The 19,882-nt window shown below is 51.0% G+C and overlaps 1 long non-coding RNA gene across 1 annotated transcript in view; it reads right to left on the reverse strand.

Moving 5' to 3' along the window:
• LOC310891678 overlaps nucleotides 1-19,113 on the reverse strand; it is a 49,324-nt gene extending 30,211 nt beyond the window's left edge. The window contains exon 1 of the long non-coding RNA XR_014577668.1: nucleotides 18,714-19,113. This is a non-coding gene — a long non-coding RNA (uncharacterized lncRNA). The remainder of the gene's footprint in view (nucleotides 1-18,713) is intronic.
• Between the last annotated feature and the right edge of the window lie 769 nt (nucleotides 19,114-19,882).

The following is a 19,882-nucleotide window of genomic DNA, read 5'->3' on the forward strand; positions in this document are numbered from 1 at the left end:
GAGTCCAGAGAGCGCACTGGCACTACAGGGGATGCACTGCAGTGAGTCCAGAGAGCGCACTGGCACCACTGGGGATGCACTGCAGTGAGTCCAGAGAGTGCATGTCACCTTTGGGGATGCACTGCAGTGTCTGCAGAGAGTGCCCTGGCACCACGACGGATACAGTGCAGTGAGTCCAGTGAGTGTACTGGCACCACTGGGGATGCAGCGCAGTGAGTCCAGAGAGTGCACTGGCACCACTGAGAATGCACTTCAGTGTGTCCAGAGAGTGTACTGGCACCACTGGTAATGCACTGCAGTGAGTCCAGAGAGTTCACTGGCACCACTGTGGATGCAGTGCAGTGAGTCCAGAGAGAGCACTGGCACCAATAGGGATGCACTGCAGTGAGTCCAGAGAGTGCAATGGCACCACTGGGGATGCAGTGCAGTGAGTCCAGAGACTGCACTGGCACCACGGGGGATGCAGTGCAGTGAGTCCAGAGAGTGCACTGGCACCACTGGGGATGGAGCGCAGTGACTCTAGAGAGTGAACTGGCACCACTGGGGATGCGGTGCAGTGAGTCCGGAGAGTGCACTGGCAACACTCAGGGTGCAGTGCGGTGAGTCCAGAGAGTGCACTGGCACCAATGGGGATGCAGCGCAGTGACTCTAGAGAGTGCACTGGCACCACTGGGGATGCAGTGCAGTGAGTCCAGAGAGTGAACTGGCAGGACTGGGGATGCAGTGCAGTGAGTCCAGAGAGTGCACTGGCACCACTGGGGATGCCCTGCAGTGAGTCCAGAGAGTGCACTGGCAACACTGGGGATGCCCTGCAGTGAGTCCAGAGAGTGCACTGGCACCACTGGGGATGCACTGCAGTGAGTCCAGAGAGTGCACTGGCACCACTGGGGATGCACTCCAGTGAGTCCAGAGAGTGCACTTGCACCACGGGGTATGCACTGCAGTGAGTCCAGAGAGCGCACTGGCACCACAGGGGATGCACTGCAGTGAGTCCATAGAACGCACTGTCACCACTGGGGATGCACTGCAGTGAGTCCAGAGAGCGCACTGGCACCACTGGAGATGCAGTGCAGTGAGTCCAGAGAGTGCACTGGCACCACTGGGGATGCACTGCAGTGAGTCCAGAGAGTGCACTGGCACCACTGTGGATGCAGTGCAGTGAGTCCAGAGAGTGCACTGGCACCACTGAAAATGCACTTCAGTGTGTCCAGAGAGTGCACTGGCACCACTGGGGATGCACTGCAGTGAGTCCAGAGAGTGCACTGGCACCACTGGTGATGCAGTGCAGTGAGTCCAGAGAGTGGCGCTCCAGCCTCGGTTTCCGCTCCAGCCGCGTCAACCGCTCCAGCCGCGGTCGCCCCTCCAGCCGCGGCAGACGCTCTAGACGCTTCAACCGCGTCAGCCTCTCCAGCCGCGTTAGCCCCTCCAGCCGCGGCAGCCGCTCCAGCCGCGGAAGCCGCTCCAGCCGCTCCAGCCGCGGTAACCGCTACAAACGCGGCAGGAGCTCCAGCCGCGGCAGCCGCTCCAGCCGCTCTAGCCGCGGCAGCCGCTCCAGCCGCTACCGAGTGGAGCGGCTGCCACACTGGAGCGGTTGCCGAGGTTGGAGCGCCTGCCGCGTTTGGAGCGGCTGCCGCGGCTTCCGCGGCTGGTGCGGCTGCCGCGGTTGGAGAGTCTGCCGCGTATGCCGCGGACGGAGCGGCTGCCGCGGCTGGAGCGGCTGCCGCGGCTGCCGCGGCTGCCGAGGCTGGAGGGCTACCGCGGCTGGAGAGACTGCCGCGGCTGGAGTAGTGCAGTGAGTCCAGAGAGTGCACTGGCACCACTGGGGATGCAGTGCAGTGAGTCCAGAGAGTGCACTGTCACCTTTGGGGATGCACTGCAGTGTCTGCAGAGAGTGCCCTGGCACCACGAGGGATACAGTGCAGTGAGTCCAGTGAGTGTACTGGCACCACTGGGGATGCAGCGCAGTGAGTCCAGAGAGTGCACTGGCAAAACTGAGAATGCACTTCAGTGTGTCCAGAGAGTGTACTGGCACCACTGGTGATGCACTGCAGTGAGTCCAGAGAGTTCACTGGCACCACTGTGGATGCAGTGCAGTGAGTCCAGAGAGAGCACTGGCACCAATAGGGATGCACTGCAGTGAGTCCAGAGAGTGCACTGGCACCACTGGGGATGCAGTGCAGTGAGTCCAGAGAGTGCACTGGCACCACTCGGGATGCAGTGCAGTGAGTCCAGAGTGCATTAGCACCACTGGGGATGCATTGACGCGAGTCCAGAGAGTGCACTGGCTCCACTGGGGATGCACTGCAGTCACTCCAGAGAGTGCACTGGCACCACTGGGGATGCGGTGCAGTGAGTCCAGAGAGTGCACTGGCACCACGGGGGATGCAGTGCAGTGAGTCCAGAGAGTTCTCTGGAACCACTGGGGATGCGGTAGCGGGAGTCCAGAGAGTGCTTTGGCACCACTGGGGATGCAGTACAGTGAGTCCAGAGAGTGCACTGGCACCACTGGGGATGCAGCGCAGTGAGTCCAGAGAGTGCACTTGCACCACGGGGGATGCAGTGCAGTGACGCCAGAGAGTGCACTGGCAGCATTGGAGTGCAGTGCAGTGAGTCCAGAGAGTGCACTGGCACCACTGGGGATGCAGTGCAGTGAGTCCAGAGAGTGTACTAGCACCATTGGGGACGCACTGAAGTCAGTCCAGAGAGTGCACTGGCACCACTGAGAATGCACTTCAGTGAGTCCAGAGAGTGCACTGGCACCACTGGGGATGCACTGCAGTGAGTCCACAGAGTGCACTAGCACTACTGGGGATGCAGTGCAGTGAGTCCAGAGAGTGCGCTGGAACCACTGGGGATGCAGTGCAGTGAGTCCAGTGAGTGCACTGGCACCACTGGGGATGCAGTGCAGTGAGTCCAGAGAGTGCTCTGGCACCACTGGGGAAGCAGTGCAGTGAGTCCAGAGAGTGCAGTGGCACCACTGGGAATGCAGTGCAGTGAGTCCAGAGAGTGCACTGGCAGCACTGGGGATGCAGTGCAGTGAGTCCAGAGAGTACACTGGCACCACTGGGGATGCAGTTCAGTGAGTCCAGAGAGTGCACTGGCACCACTGGGGATGCAGTGCAGTGAGTCCAGAGAGTGCACTGGCACCACTGAGAATGAAGTGCTGTGACTCCAGAGAGCACAGAGGCACCACTGGGGATGCAGTGCAGTGAGTCCAGAGAGTGCACTGGCACCACTGGGGATGCACTGCAGTGAGCCCAGAGAGTGCACTGGCACCAGTGGGGATGCACTGCAGTGAGTCCAGAGAGTGCACTGGCACCACTGAGAATGCACTTCAGTGAGTCCAGAGAGTGCACTGGCACCACTGGGGATGCACTGCAGTGAGTCCAGATAGTGCACTGGCACCACTGGGGATGCACTGCAGTGAGTCCAGAGAGTGCACTGGCACCACTGGGGAAGCAGTGCAGTGAGTCCAGAGAGTGCACTGGCACCACTGGGGATGCGGTGCTGGGAGTCCAGAGAGTGCTTTGGCACCACTGGGGAAGCAGTGCAGTTACTCCAGAGACTGCACTGGCACCACCGGGGATGCAGTGCAGTGAGTCCAGAGAGTGCACTGGCACCACTGGGGATGCAGTGCAGTGAGTCCAGAGAGTGCACTGGCACCACTGGGGATGCAGTGCTGTGACTCCAGAGAGCGCACTGGCACCACTGGGTATGCAGTGCAGTGAGTCCAGAGAGTGCACTGGCACCACTGGGGATGCACTGCAGTGAGCCCAGAGAGTGCACTGCCACCAGTGGGGATGCACTGCAGTGAGTCCACAGAGTGCACTGGCACCACTGGGGAAGCAGTGCAGTGAGTCCAGAGAGTGCAGTGGCACCACTGGGGATGCAGTGCAGTGAGTCCAGAGAGTGCACTGGCACCACTGGGGATGCACTGCAGTGAGTCCTGAGAGTACACTGGCTCCACCGGGGATGCAGTGCAGTGAGTCCAGAGAGTGCACTGGCACCACTGGGGATGCAGTGCAGTGAGTCCTGAGATTGCACTGGCACCACTGGGGATGCACTGCAGTGAGTCCAGAGAGTGCACTGGCACCACTGGGGAAGCAGTGCAGTGAGTCCAGAGAGTGCAGTGGCACCACTGGGGATGCAGTGCAGTGAGTCCAGAGAGTGCACTGGCAGCACTGGGGATGCAGTGCAGTGAGTCCAGAGAGTGCACTGGCACCACTGGGGATGCAGTTCAGTGAGTCCAGAGAGTGCACTGGCACCACTGGGGATGCAGTGCAGTGAGTGCAGAGAGTGCACTGGCACCACTGGGGATGCAGTGCAGTGAGTCCAGAGAGTGCACTGGCACCACTGGGGATGCGGTGCCGGGAGTCCAGAGTGTGCTTTGGCACCAGTGGGGATGCACTGCAGTTACTCCAGAGACTGCACTGGCACCACTGGGGATGCAGTGCAGTGAGTGCAGAGAGTGTACTGGCACCACTGGGGATGCACTGCAGTGAGTCCAGAGAGTGCACTGGCACCACTGAGAATGCACTTCAGTGAGTTCAGAGAGTGCACTGGCACCACTGGGGATGCACTTCAGTGAGTCCAGAGAGTGCACTGGCACCACTAGGGATGCACTGCAGTGAGTCCATAGAGTGCACTGGCACCACTGGGGATGCAGTGCAGTGACTCCAGAGAGTGCACTGGCACCACTGGGGATGCAGTGCAGTGAGTCCAGAGAGTGCACTGGCACCACTGGGGATGCGGTGCCGGGAGTCCAGAGAGTGCTTTGGCACCAGTGGGGATGCACTGCAGTTACTCCAGAGAGTGCACTGGCACCACTGGGGATGCAGTGCAGTGAGTCCAGAGAGTGCACTGGCACCACTGGGGATGCACTGCAGTGAGTCCAGAGAGTGCACTGTCACCACTGGGGATGCACTGCAGTGAGTCCAGAGAGTGCACTGTCACCACTTGGGATGCAGTGCAGTGAGTCCACAGAGTGCACTGGCACCACTGGGTATGCAGTGCAGTGAGTCCAGAGAGTTCACTGGCACCACTGGGGTGCACAGCAGTGAATCCAGTGAGTGCACTGGCACCACTGGGGATACAGTGCAGTGAGTCCAGAGAGTGCACTGGCACCACTGGGGATGCATTGCAGTGAGTCCAGAGAGTGCACTGGCACCACTGGGGATGCATTGCAGTGAGTCCAGAGAGTGAACTGGCACCACTGGGGATGAATTGCAGTGAGTCCAGAGAGTGCACTGGCACCACAGATGATGCAGTACAGTGAGTCCAGTGAGTGCACTGGCACCAATGGGGATGTAGTGCAGTGACTCGAGAGAGTGCACTTGCACCACTGGGGATGCAGTGCAGTGAGTCCAGAGAGTGCACTGGCACCACTGGGGATACAGTGCAGTGAATCCAGTGAGTTCACTGGCACCACTGGGGATGCAGTGCAGTGAGTCCAGAGAGTGCAATGGCACCACTGCGGATGCATTGCAGTGAGTCCAGAGAGTGCACTGGCACCACTGGGGATGCACTGCAGTGAGTCCAGAGAGTGCACTGGCACCACTGGGGATGCATTGCAGTGAGTGCAGAGAGTGCACTGGCACCACTGGGGATGCAGTGCAGTGAGTCCAGAGAGTGCACTGGCACCACTGGGGATGCACTGCAGTGAATCCAGAGAGTACACGCACCAGTGGGGATGCAGTGCAGTGAGTCCAGAGAGTGCACTGGCACCACTGGGGATGCACTGCAGTGAGTCCAGAGAGTGCACTGGCACCATTGGGGATGTGTCCAGTGAGTCCAGTGAGTGCACTGGCACCACTGGGGATGCAGTGCAGTGAGTCCAGAGAGTACACTGGCACCAGTGGGGATGCAGTGCAGTGAGTCCAGAGAGTGCACTGGCACCACTGGGGATGCAGTGCAGTCAGTCCAGCTTACACCTCCCCTCCAGTTCAGCTTACACCTGAAAGATATCTACTAGACCGGATCGTCTTGAAGCCCCCCCTCTAGCTCAACCACACAAATAGTACACCAAAACTAAAGAATTTACTAAACTAATTAAACTAAAGCATTTTACAGTCTTAGTATAGGCGATAGAAAAGACACTTAGACGCGATAGAGACCCCAGTACCGTAAGGGAAAGATGAAATAGCAGTGAAACAATCAAAGCGACAGACAGCAAAGATCAACCCTTGTACCTTTTGCATCATGGTTTAGCGAGAACAACCAAGCAAAGTGAACTAAAGTTTGCCCCCCCGAAACCCAAGCGAGCTACTTTCAAGCAGTTAAAGAGAGCGAACCCGTCTCTGTTGCAAAAGAGTGGGATGACTTGTCAGTAGAGGTGAAAAGCCAACCGAGCTGGGTGATAGCTGGTTACCTGTGAAACGAATCTAAGTTCCCCCTTAATCCTCCCTACCGGACATCCTGAACCCTAATGAGATGATTAAGAGCTATTTAATGGAGGGACAGCTCCATTAAAAAAGGACACAACCTCGACTAGCGGATAATTCTTACTACTGATCCTACCGTGGGCCCTAAAGCAGCCATCAAAAAAGAGTGCGTCAAAGCTCCACCACCTAAAAATACCAAAATAAGATGATTCCCTTATCACAAACAGGTCAACCTATGAATATAGGAGAATTAATGCTAAAATAAGTAACTCAGGGCCACACCCCTCTAACGGCGCAAGCTTACATAGAAACATTATTAACAGACCTAGACAGATACAAAAACCCCTACAAGACCACGTATTAACTAACCCTGTTAACCCGACTCAGGAGCGCCTATAAGAGCGATTAAAATCTGTGAAAGGAACTCGGCAAATTAATAAGGCCCGACTGTTTACCAAAAACATAGCCTTCAGCAAATTAAACAAGTATTGAAGGTGATGCCTGCCCGGTGACTTAGGTTTAACGGCCGCGGTATCCTAACCGTGCAAAGGTAGCGCAATCAATTGTCCCATAAATCGAGACTTGTATGAATGGCTAAACGAGGTCTTAACTGTCTCTCACAGATAATCAGTGAAATTGATCTCCCCGTGCAAAAGCGGGGATGTGAACATAAGACGAGAAGACCCTGTGGAACTTAAAAATCAACGACCACCGCGAATCCTCAATCAACCCCACTGGGGCCACTACCATCGCAGAGCCTGGTCGATATTTTTCGGTTGGGGCGACCTTGGAGGAGAACAAATCCTCCAAAAACAAGACCATACCTCTTTACCTAGAGCTACCCCTCAAAGTGCTAACAGTGACCAGACCCAATATAATTGATTAATGGACCAAGCTACCCCAGGGATAACAGCGCAATCCCCCTCAAGAGCCCATATCGACAGGGGGGTTTACGACCTCGATGTTGGATCAGGACATCCTAATGGTGCAGCCGCTATTAAGGGTTCGTTTGTTCAACGATTAACAGTCCTACGTGATCTGAGTTCAGACCGGAGCAATCCAGGTCGGTTTCTATCTATGACACACTCTCCCCAGTACGAAAGGACCGGGAAAGTGGGGCCAATACCACAAGCACGCCCCCCCCCTCTAAGCAGTGAAACCAACTAAACCGTGAAGAGGGCCTTCCCCCACCACTTTCAATCCTAGAAAAGGACCAGCTAGAGTGGCAGAGCCCGGCAAGTGCAGAAGGCTTAAGCCCTTTCCCCAGAGGTTCAAATCCTCTCCCTAGCTTCACCCATGATTCAAATAACAACACTAAGCTGCCTCATTATATCCCTCCTATACATCATCCCAATCCTGATTGCCGTAGCCTTCCTAACCCTAGTAGAACGGAAAATCCTAAGCTACATACAATCCCGCAAAGGCCCTAACGTTGTCGGGCCTTTTGGCCTACTTCAACCATTTGCGGACGGACTGAAACTATTTACCAAAGAGCCCATCCGACCCTCTACCTCTTCCCCACTTCTATTCATTCTGATACCAATACTAGCCCTTGTCCTAGCCCTCACCACTTGAGCACCACTACCACTCCCATTTCCCCTAGCAGATCTAAACCTCGGAGTTCTCTTCCTAATAGCCATGTCAAGCCTAGCCGTCTACTCAGTCCTATGATCAGGCTGAGCCTCGAACTCAAAATACGCACTAATCGGAGCCCTACGGGCAGTAGCACAGACCATTTCATACGAAGTGACACTGGCCATAATCCTGCTATCAATAATCATACTAAGCGGAAGCTACACACTCAGCTCCTTTGCCGTCGCACAGGAGCCTCTATACTTCATTTTCTCCTCATGACCCCTAGCAATAATATGATACGTATCCACCCTAGCAGAGACAAACCGAGCTCCTTTTGACCTCACAGAGGGTGAATCTGAGCTAGTCTCAGGGTTTAACGTTGAATACGCCGCAGGACCCTTCGCCTTATTCTTCCTAGCTGAATATGCGAACATTATGCTAATAAATACACTTACAGCCATCATATTCCTAAACCCAAGCGCCCTAGGGCCACCCACAGAACTATTCCCCGTCATCCTAGCCACAAAAGTCCTCCTACTATCTTCTGGTTTCTTATGGGTCCGAGCTTCATACCCACGATTCCGATATGACCAACTAATGCACCTACTATGAAAAAACTTCCTACCCCTCACACTAGCTCTGTGCCTCTGACACATCAGCATACCTATCTGCTATGCAGGCCTACCTCCTTACATAAGGAAATGTGCCTGAACTACAAAGGGTCACTATGATAAAGTGAACATAGAGGTATAACAGCCCTCTCATTTCCTGTTGACCTTAGAAAAGTAGGAATTGAACCCACACAAGAGAAATCAAAATTCTCCATACTTCCCTTATATTATTTTCTAGTAGAGTCAGCTAATCAAGCTATCGGGCCCATACCCCGAAAATGATGGTTTAACCCCCTCCTCTACTAATGAACCCTTACGCGACCCCAATCATAACCTTCAGCCTCATCTTGGGCACCACAACCACAATTTCCAGCAACCACTGAGTTCTGGCCTGGACAGGACTGGAGATCAACGCACTAGCCATCATTCCCCTAATTGCCAAATCCCACCACCCACGAGCAGTAGAAGCCGCAACGAAATACTTCCTAACCCAAGCAGCTGCTTCCGCCCTGGTCCTATTCTCTAGCATAACCAATGCCTGAGTCACCGGCCAATGAGACATCACACAAATAAACCACCCAACCTCCTGTCTACTACTGACAGCAGCAATCGCTATTAAACTGGGCCTAGTGCCATTTCACTTCTGATTCCCAGAAGTACTACAAGGATCGCCACTAATAACAGCCCTGCTACTCTCGACCCTCATAAAATTCCCCCCACTAACCCTGCTCCTACTAACATCCAAATCCCTCGACCCAGCTCTACTCACCGCCATGGCCCTAGCCTCAACAGCACTAGGAGGCTGAATAGGACTGAACCAAACACAAACACGCAAAATCCTAGCCTTCTCGTCCATCTCCCACTTAGGCTGAATCGCCATCATCCTAGTTTACAGCCCCAAATTGGCCTTACTTACCTTCTACCTATACACAATCATAACATCAGCCGTATTCCTAGCCCTTAACAAAATCAAAGCCCTTAACCTATCCATGATCACAACCTCATGAACAAAAACCCCAGTGCTAAACGCCACCCTAATACTAGTACTTTTATCCCTAGCAGGCCTCCCCCCATTAACAGGCTTTATACCAAAGTGACTTATCATCCAAGAACTAACTAAACAGGAAATAACACCAGCAGCCATGGCAATTGCCATGCTATCACTGCTCAGCCTCTTCTTCTACCTACGCCTCGCATACCACTCAACAATTACCCTTCCCCCCAACTCCTCTAACCACATAAAACAATGATACACTAGCAAAGCCCCAAGCACACCTACTGCGGTCCTTGCCTCACTATCAATCCTCTTACTTCCCCTGTCCCCAATAATACATGCCATTGTCTAGAAACTTAGGATAACACCCCAAACCGAAGGCCTTCAAAGCCTTAAATAAGAGTTAAACCCTCTTAGTTTCTGCACATTAAGACTTACAGAATATTAACCTGTATCTTCTGAATGCAAGTCAGACGCTTTAATTAAGCTAAAGCCTCCCTAGACAGATGGGCTTCGATCCCACAAAACTCTAGTTAACAGCTAAATGCCTAAACCAATTGGCTTCTGCCTACAAAGACCCTGACGCACCCTAGTGCGCATCGATGAGCTTGCAACTCAATATGAATTTCACTACAGAGCCGATAAGAAGAGGAATTAAACCTCTGTAAAAAGGACTACAGCCTAACGCTTCAACACTCAGCCATCTTACCCGTCACCTTCATCAACCGATGACTATTTTCCACTAACCATAAGGATATTGGCACCCTGTACCTCATCTTCGGGGCATGAGCAGGAATAGTCGGCACCGCACTCAGCCTATTAATCCGCGCAGAACTAGGACAACCAGGAACTCTCCTAGGCGACGACCAAATTTACAATGTAATCGTTACCGCTCACGCCTTTGTAATAAGCTTCTTTATAGTCATACCCATCATGATCGGAGGATTCGGCAACTGATTAGTCCCCCTCATAATCGGTGCCCCCGACATAGCATTCCCGCGAATAAACAACATAAGCTTTTGACTCCTCCCCCCATCATTCCTCCTCCTACTAGCCTCATCCACTGTAGAAGCTGGCGCCGGCACAGGCTGAACTGTCTACCCTCCCCTAGCAGGTAACCTTGCCCACGCCGGAGCTTCAGTAGACCTGGCTATCTTCTCACTCCACTTAGCCGGTATCTCCTCCATCCTTGGGGCCATCAACTTTATCACCACAGCCATCAACATAAAACCCCCCGCACTCTCACAATACCAAACCCCACTATTTGTCTGATCCGTACTAATTACCGCCATCCTACTCCTTCTATCACTCCCCGTACTCGCCGCCGGTATTACAATATTACTAACTGATCGAAACCTAAACACCACATTCTTCGACCCCGCTGGAGGAGGAGACCCAATCCTGTACCAACACCTATTCTGATTCTTCGGACACCCAGAAGTCTATATTCTGATCCTACCGGGGTTCGGAATCATCTCACACGTAGTCACATACTACTCAGGCAAAAAGGAGCCCTTCGGCTACATGGGAATAGTCTGAGCCATACTATCCATCGGCTTCCTAGGATTCATCGTCTGAGCTCACCACATGTTTACAGTAGGAATAGACGTTGATACCCGAGCCTACTTTACATCAGCCACTATAATCATTGCCATCCCTACCGGAATCAAAGTATTTAGCTGACTAGCCACCCTGCACGGAGGAACAATCAAATGAGACCCCCCCCAATACTATGAGCTCTAGGATTTATCTTCCTATTTACCATCGGAGGATTAACAGGAATCGTTCTTGCAAACTCTTCCCTAGACATCGCCCTGCACGACACGTACTACGTAGTTGCCCACTTCCACTACGTCCTATCCATAGGCGCCGTCTTTGCCATTCTAGCAGGATTTACTCACTGATTCCCACTACTCACTGGGTTTACCCTACACCAAACATGAGCAAAAGCCCACTTCGGGGTAATATTTACAGGAGTAAACCTAACGTTCTTCCCCCAGCACTTCCTAGGCCTAGCAGGAATACCCCGACGATACTCGGACTATCCCGACGCCTACACACTATGAAACACCATTTCCTCCTAGTCCTAGGACTTAGAGAAACTCCAGTACTAAAAATAGTAAACACAAGCAATAATTTCATATACTTCACTCTCACTCACCACTCAACTATCAGCTAACCACACCCCCGTCCACATAGCTTAACACAAAGCATGGCACTGAAGTTGCCAAGATGGCATAAAACATGCCTGCGGACAAAAGACTTAGTCCTAACCTTACGGTTGGTTTTTGCTAAATATATACATGCAAGTATCCGCGCCCCAGTGTAAACGCCCTCGACCACCTACCCCCATACAGGCCTTGAGGAGCGGGTATCAGGCACACCCAAGTAGTAGCCCAAGACGCCTCGCTAAGCCACGCCCCCACGGGTATTCAGCAGTAATTAACATTAAGCAATGAGTGCAAACTTGACTTAGTTATAGCAACAGCCTAACTTCAAGGGTTGGTAAATCTTGTGCCAGCCACCGCGGTCATACAAGAAACCCAAATCAACCGTCCTATTGACACGGCGTAAAGAGTGGTAAAATGCCTATCCTAGCTAACTAAGATCAAAATGCAACTGAGCTGTCATAAGCCCAAGATGCACCTAAACACACCATTAAGATGATCTTAGGAACTAACGACTGATTTAAACCCACGAAAGCCAGGGCCCAAACTGGGATTAGATACCCCACTATGCCTGGCCCTAAATCTTGATACTTACTTTACCGTCAAGGTAAAGGGCTTGGGTCAACTATGTGGTATGAGTGTGCTTGGTGTGCCATTAGATGTTTTCTTGTAAGTATAGGCTTAGAAGGAGCACGAAGACGTAGGCCTGGATTATGGCTACTGCTACTTCTAGGATGGTTAGGAGTAGTAGGATGATTATTGTTAGGATGGATACTGCAGGAAGGGTGGGTATTAATGCAATGGAGGCTGTAGAGATGAGTTGGATGAGTAAGTGTCCTGCTGTAAGGTTGGCTGTAAGGCGGACTCCGAGGGCTAGGGGGCGGATTAGTAGGCTGGTTGTTTCGATCAGGATTAGTGCGGGGATTAGGGGTGTAGGGGTACCTTCGGGTAATAGGTGGGCTAAAGAGGCTGATGGTTGGTTTCGTAGGCCTGTTAGTAGTGTGGCGAGCCATAGTGGGAAGGCTAGGGCTATGTTCATAGATAGTTGGGTGGTTGGGGTGAATGTATATGGAAGGAGGCCTAGAAGGTTGATTGTAAGAAGTATGATTATTAGGGATGTAAATATTATGGCTCATTTGTGGCCATTTTTGTTGAGTGGGACTATTAGTTGTTTTGTGATTAGGTGAAGGAGTCATGTTTGGATAGTAGAAAGGCGGTTGTTGATTCTTCGGTTGTTTGGGGACGGGAATAGTAGGGCTGGGAAGAGTAGGGATAGTAGGATTAAGGGGATGCCAAATAGATTGGGGCTGGAAAATTGGTCAAAGAAGCTTAGGTTCATGGTCAGGATCATGGTGTGGGTTTGGTAGTGAGGGAGGTCTTATTTGATGGGGGGTTGGTTGTGGTGAAGGCTAGTAGTTTTGGTTGGATGAGGAGTGCTAGGGTTAATCAGGTTATAATTATGATTGAAAATCATGGTGCGGGGTTAAGATGTGGCATATCATTAAGGAGGGGGAAGTCCCTCTTTGGCTAGCTTAAAAGGCTAGTGGTGTTGCATAGCTTCTTAATGATTAGGATGATGATAGAAGGGACGATCAGGCCTCGAAATGTGGGAGTGGGGTTGATTCTACTACAATGGGTATGTAGCTGTGATTAGCCCCGCAAATTTCTGAGCATTGTCCGTAAAAAATCCCAGGCCGGGTGGTAATGAATGAAGTTTGGTTTAGTCGGCCTGGGATTGCGTCTGTTTTAACTCCGAGCGTTGGGACTGCTCAGGAGTGGAGTACGTCTCCTGCAGTAATGATCACGCGGATGGGGGATTCTATTGGGATAACTATGCGGTGGTCAACTTCTAGCAGTCGGAAGTGGCCGTTGGGTAAGTCTGGGGTGGGCACTATGTAGGAGTCGAATGATAGGTCTTTGAAGTCTGTGTATTCGTAGCTTCAGTATCATTGGTGGCCGATGGCTTTTAGGGTGAGGTCTGGTTCGTCGATTTTGTCCATTATGTAGAGGATTTGTAGGGATGGGAGGGCGAGGAGTACCAGGACGATAGCAGGTAGGATTGTCCAGATCAGCTCTACTTCTTGGGCGTCTACAGCATTGGACGAGAGTTTTTCTGTTAGTATGTGGGCTAAAAGGTAGAGAACTAGGCTGCAGATAGCTAGGGCAACGATTAGGGCGTGGTCGTGGAATTCAACGAGTTCTTCTATGATGGGTGATGAGGCGTCTTGGAATCCTAGTTGGGAGTGGTTGGCCACATGAGATGTACAGGATTTTTACCTGTGATTTAGTCTTGACAAGGCTATGTAATTGGTTTACTAACGTCTCATAAGAAAGAAGCATGAGCGGTTAACCTCCTGGGAGACCCAGAAAACTTCACCCCAGCAAACCCGCTAGTAACCCCACCACACATCAAGCCAGAATGATACTTCCTATTCGCCTACGCCATCCTACGTTCAATCCCAAATAAACTAGGAGGCGTATTAGCACTGGCCGCCTCCGTACTGATCCTATTCCTAATCCCATTCCTGCACAAATCAAAACAACGAGCAATAACATTCCGACCACTCTCCCAGCTCCTATTCTGAGTACTAGTCGCTGACCTCCTCGTCCTAACATGAGTAGGAAGCCAACCCGTCGAACACCCATTCATCATCATCGGCCAACTCGCTTCAATCGCCTACTTCACTATCCTCCTATTTCTCCTCCCCGCCGCAAGCGCCCTAGAAAACAAAATACTCAACTGCTAAATACTCTAATAGTTTATAAAAACATTGGTCTTGTAAACCAAAGATTGAAGACTTACCACTTCTTAGAGTACCCCAAACTCAGAAAAAAAGGACTCAAACCTTTATCTCCAGCTCCCAAAGCTGGCATTTTCAATAAACTATTCTCTGACCCTAACCCCTAAACCGCCCGAATAGCACCCCGCGACAACCCCCGCACAAGCTCCAATACAACAAACAAAGTCAACAACAGCCCCCAACCCGCCACTAAAAACATCCCTGCCCCATGTGAATAAAACATGGAAACTCCACTAAAATCCGACCGAACAACAAACACCCCAACATTATTCACAGTAGAAACCCCGAACTTCCAAGCCCCCATAAACCCCCCAAACACCAACCCCCCAAAAACAATTGCCACAAACGCTCCTGCACATCCAATCACCCGTCAATCCCCCCAAGCCCCAGGGAAAGGCTCCGCTGCTAAAGCTACTGAATAAACAAACACCACCAGCATACCCCCCAAATACACCATAAACAGCACTAAAGCCACGAACGAAACCCCAAGGCCCAGCAACCACCCGCACCCCGCCACAGACGCTAACACCAAACCAACAACCCCATAATACGGCGAAGGATTCGACGCCACACCCAAAACACCCACCGCAAAGCAAATCCCTAAAAAAAACATAAAATAAGTCATTATTCCTGCCCGGACACTACCCGAGGCCTGCGGCTCGAAAAGCCGCCATTGTTCTCAACTACAGGAACTAACCGCAAGCCCCCAATAATTCTACCCCATCTATGCCATTATGCTTAACCCCCCCCCCCTCCCCCCCCGAGGCGGGGGTATTTGGTTATGCATATTCGTGCATAAATTTATATACCCCATATACATACATACTATAGTACCAGTAATATACATTATATACGGACTATCTTATAAGCAGGTGCTAAACCCATACATGTACACGGCCATTAAACCCTTAAACACACTCCTACCAAACCACCCGGCATGAATGTTCTAGGACCATACCCCACAACACCCAATACAACTCCACTCAAGCGCATAACAAGACCCCATTTTAATGAATGCTCACAGGACATGCTCCAACAACAACTCTCCACCACATATCTCATGCAGTTCGTATCAGACGGATTTATTAATCGTACTCCTCACGTGAAATCAGCAACCCGTTGCACATAATGTCCGGTATGACTAGCTTCAGGCCCATACGTTCCCCCTAAACCCCTCGCCCTCCTCACATTTTTGCGCCTCTGGTTCCTCGGTCAGGGCCATCCATTGGGTTCACTCACCCCTCCTTGCCCTTCAAAGTGGCATCTGTGAGTACTTTCACCTTCTCAATGCGTAATCGCGGCATGTTCCAGCTTTTTGGCGCCTCTGGTTCCTCTTATTTTTTCCGGGGTTACCTCACAGGTGGCTATTCCCAGTGATCTCGGGGGTCCCACAATCTAAGCCTGGACACACCTGCCTCACGGCCTATCCTATATTTCAAGGGTCCCTCGATGAGACGGTTGGCGTATATGGGGAATCATCCTGACACTGATGCACTTTGACCACATTCAGTTAATGTTACCTCCACCCTCCGGGTTAAATGGGGCTATTGGATGAATGCTCGTTGGACATAGCACAAAACAACAAATCATTAAGCGCAACCCCTGCGCTTCACAAACTAAACCAGTAAACTTTCGCTAACCACCATGTAGCATAAACCTTCATCGCCCAATCCCAGCAAACTACCTCTAAAACTCCATTAATCATCCCTTCCATGACATCATCGGAACGATGTATATATACACACAAACACATACAAAATAACTTAAACTTATTAGAGAAACTCCAGTACTAAAAATAGTAAACACAAGCAATAATTTCATATACTTCACTCTCACTCACCACTCAACTATCAGCTAACCACACCCCCGTCCACATAGCTTAACACAAAGCATGGCACTGAAGTTGCCAAGATGGCATAAAACATGCCTGCGGACAAAAGACTTAGTCCTAACCTTACGGTTGGTTTTTGCTAAATATATACATGCAAGTATCCGCGCCCCAGTGTAAACGCCCTCGACCACCTACCCCCATACAGGCCTTGAGGAGCGGGTATCAGGCACACCCAAGTAGTAGCCCAAGACGCCTCGCTAAGCCACGCCCCCACGGGTATTCAGCAGTAATTAACATTAAGCAATGAGTGCAAACTTGACTTAGTTATAGCAACAGCCTAACTTCAAGGGTTGGTAAATCTTGTGCCAGCCACCGCGGTCATACAAGAAACCCAAATCAACCGTCCTATTGACACGGCGTAAAGAGTGGTAAAATGCCTATCCTAGCTAACTAAGATCAAAATGCAACTGAGCTGTCATAAGCCCAAGATGCACCTAAACACACCATTAAGATGATCTTAGGAACTAACGACTGATTTAAACCCACGAAAGCCAGGGCCCAAACTGGGATTAGATACCCCACTATGCCTGGCCCTAAATCTTGATACTTACTTTACCGAAGTATCCGCCAGAGAACTACGAGCACAAACGCTTAAAACTCTAAGGACTTGGCGGTGCCCCAAACCCACCTAGAGGAGCCTGTTCTACAATCGATAATCCCCGATTAACCCAACCACTCCTTGCCAACACAGCCTACATACCGCCGTCACCAGCCCACCTCGAATGAGAGCACAACAGTGGACACAATAGCACCCCGCTAATAAGACAGGTCAAGGTATAGCCTATGGAGTGGAAGAAATGGGCTACATTCCCTATTCATAGGGCACACGGAAAGAAGCGTGAAACCACTTCTGGAAGGCGGATTTAGCAGTAAAGTGGGACAATAGAGCCTACTTTAAGCCGGCCCTGGGGCACGTACATGGTTAAACATGCCTGTTAGTAGTGTGGCGAGCCATAGTGGGAAGGCTAGGGCTATGTTCATAGATAGTTGGGTGGTTGGGGTGAATGTATATGGAAGGAGGCCTAGAAGGTTGATTGTAAGAAGTATGATTATTAGGGATGTAAATATTATGGCTCATTTGTGGCCATTTTTGTTGAGTGGGACTATTAGTTGTTTTGTGATTAGGTGAAGGAGTCATGTTTGGATAGTAGAAAGGCGGTTGTTGATTCTTCGGTTGTTTGGGGACGGGAATAGTAGGGCTGGGAAGAGTAGGGATAGTAGGATTAAGGGGATGCCAAATAGATTGGGGCTGGAAAATTGGTCAAAGAAGCTTAGGTTCATGGTCAGGATCATGGTGTGGGTTTGGTAGTGAGGGAGGTCTTATTTGATGGGGGGTTGGTTGTGGTGAAGGCTAGTAGTTTTGGTTGGATGAGGAGTGCTAGGGTTAATCAGGTTATAATTATGATTGAAAATCATGGTGCGGGGTTAAGCTGTGGCATATCATTAAGGAGGGGGAAGTCCCTCTTTGGCTAGCTTAAAAGGCTAGTGCTGTTGCATAGCTTCTTAATGATTAGGATGATGATAGAAGGGACGATCAGGCCTCGAAATGTGGGAGTGGGGTTGATTCTACTACAATGGGTATGTAGCTGTGATTAGCCCCGCAAATTTCTGAGCATTGTCCGTAAAAAATCCCAGGCCGGGTGGTAATGAATGAAGTTTGGTTTAGTCGGCCTGGGATTGCGTCTGTTTTAACTCCGAGCGTTGGGACTGCTCAGGAGTGGAGTACGTCTCCTGCAGTAATGATCACGCGGATGGGGGATTCTATTGGGATAACTACGCGGTGGTCAACTTCTAGCAGTCGGAAGTGGCCGTTGGGTAAGTCTGGGGTGGGCACTATGTAGGAGTCGAATGATAGGTCTTTGAAGTCTGTGTATTCGTAGCTTCAGTATCATTGGTGGCCGATGGCTTTTAGGGTGAGGTCTGGTTCGTCGATTTTGTCCATTATGTAGAGGATTTGTAGGGATGGGAGGGCGAGGAGTACCAGGACGATAGCAGGTAGGATTGTCCAGATCAGCTCTACTTCTTGGGCGTCTACAGCATTGGACGAGAGTTTTTCTGTTAGTATGTGGGCTAAAAGGTAGAGAACTAGGCTGCAGATAGCTAGGGCAACGATTAGGGCGTGGTCGTGGAATTCAACGAGTTCTTCTATGATGGGTGATGAGGCGTCTTGGAATCCTAGTTGGGAGTGGTTGGCCACATGAGATGTACAGGATTTTTACCTGTGATTTAGTCTTGACAAGGCTATGTAATTGGTTTACTAACGTCTCATAAGAAAGAAGCATGAGCGGTTAACCTCCTGGGAGACCCAGAAAACTTCACCCCAGCAAACCCGCTAGTAACCCCACCACACATCAAGCCAGAATGATACTTCCTATTCGCCTACGCCATCCTACGTTCAATCCCAAATAAACTAGGAGGCGTATTAGCACTGGCCGCCTCCGTACTGATCCTATTCCTAATCCCATTCCTGCACAAATCAAAACAACGAGCAATAACATTCCGACCACTCTCCCAGCTCCTATTCTGAGTACTAGTCGCTGACCTCCTCGTCCTAACATGAGTAGGAAGCCAACCCGTCGAACACCCATTCATCATCATCGGCCAACTCGCTTCAATCGCCTACTTCACTATCCTCCTATTTCTCCTCCCCGCCGCAAGCGCCCTAGAAAACAAAATACTCAACTGCTAAATACTCTAATAGTTTATAAAAACATTGGTCTTGTAAACCAAAGATTGAAGACTTACCACTTCTTAGAGTACCCCAAACTCAGAAAAAAAGGACTCAAACCTTTATCTCCAGCTCCCAAAGCTGGCATTTTCAATAAACTATTCTCTGACCCTAACCCCTAAACCGCCCGAATAGCACCCCGCGACAACCCCCGCACAAGCTCCAGTACAACAAACAAAGTCAACAACAGCCCCCAACCCGCCACTAAAAACATCCCTGCCCCATGTGAATAAAACATGGAAACTCCACTAAAATCCGACCGAACAACAAACACCCCAACATTATTCACAGTAGAAACCCCGAACTTCCAAGCCCCCATAAACCCCCCAAACACCAACCCCCCAAAAACAATTGCCACAAACGCTCCTGCACATCCAATCACCCGTCAATCCCCCCAAGCCCCAGGGAAAGGCTCCGCTGCTAAAGCTACTGAATAAACAAACACCACCAGCATACCCCCCAAATACACCATAAACAGCACTAAAGCCACGAACGAAACCCCAAGGCCCAGCAACCACCCGCACCCCGCCACAGACGCTAACACCAAACCAACAACCCCATAATACGGCGAAGGATTCGACGCCACACCCAAAACACCCACCGCAAAGCAAATCCCTAAAAAAAACATAAAATAAGTCATTATTCCTGCCCGGACACTACCCGAGGCCTGCGGCTCGAAAAGCCGCCATTGTTCTCAACTACAGGAACTAACCGCAAGCCCCCAATAATTCTAC

This window comes from Anser anser, assembly GCF_964211835.1.
Source record: "Anser anser genome assembly, contig: HAP1_SCAFFOLD_68, whole genome shotgun sequence".
NCBI classification, from domain to species: domain Eukaryota; kingdom Metazoa; phylum Chordata; class Aves; order Anseriformes; family Anatidae; genus Anser; species Anser anser.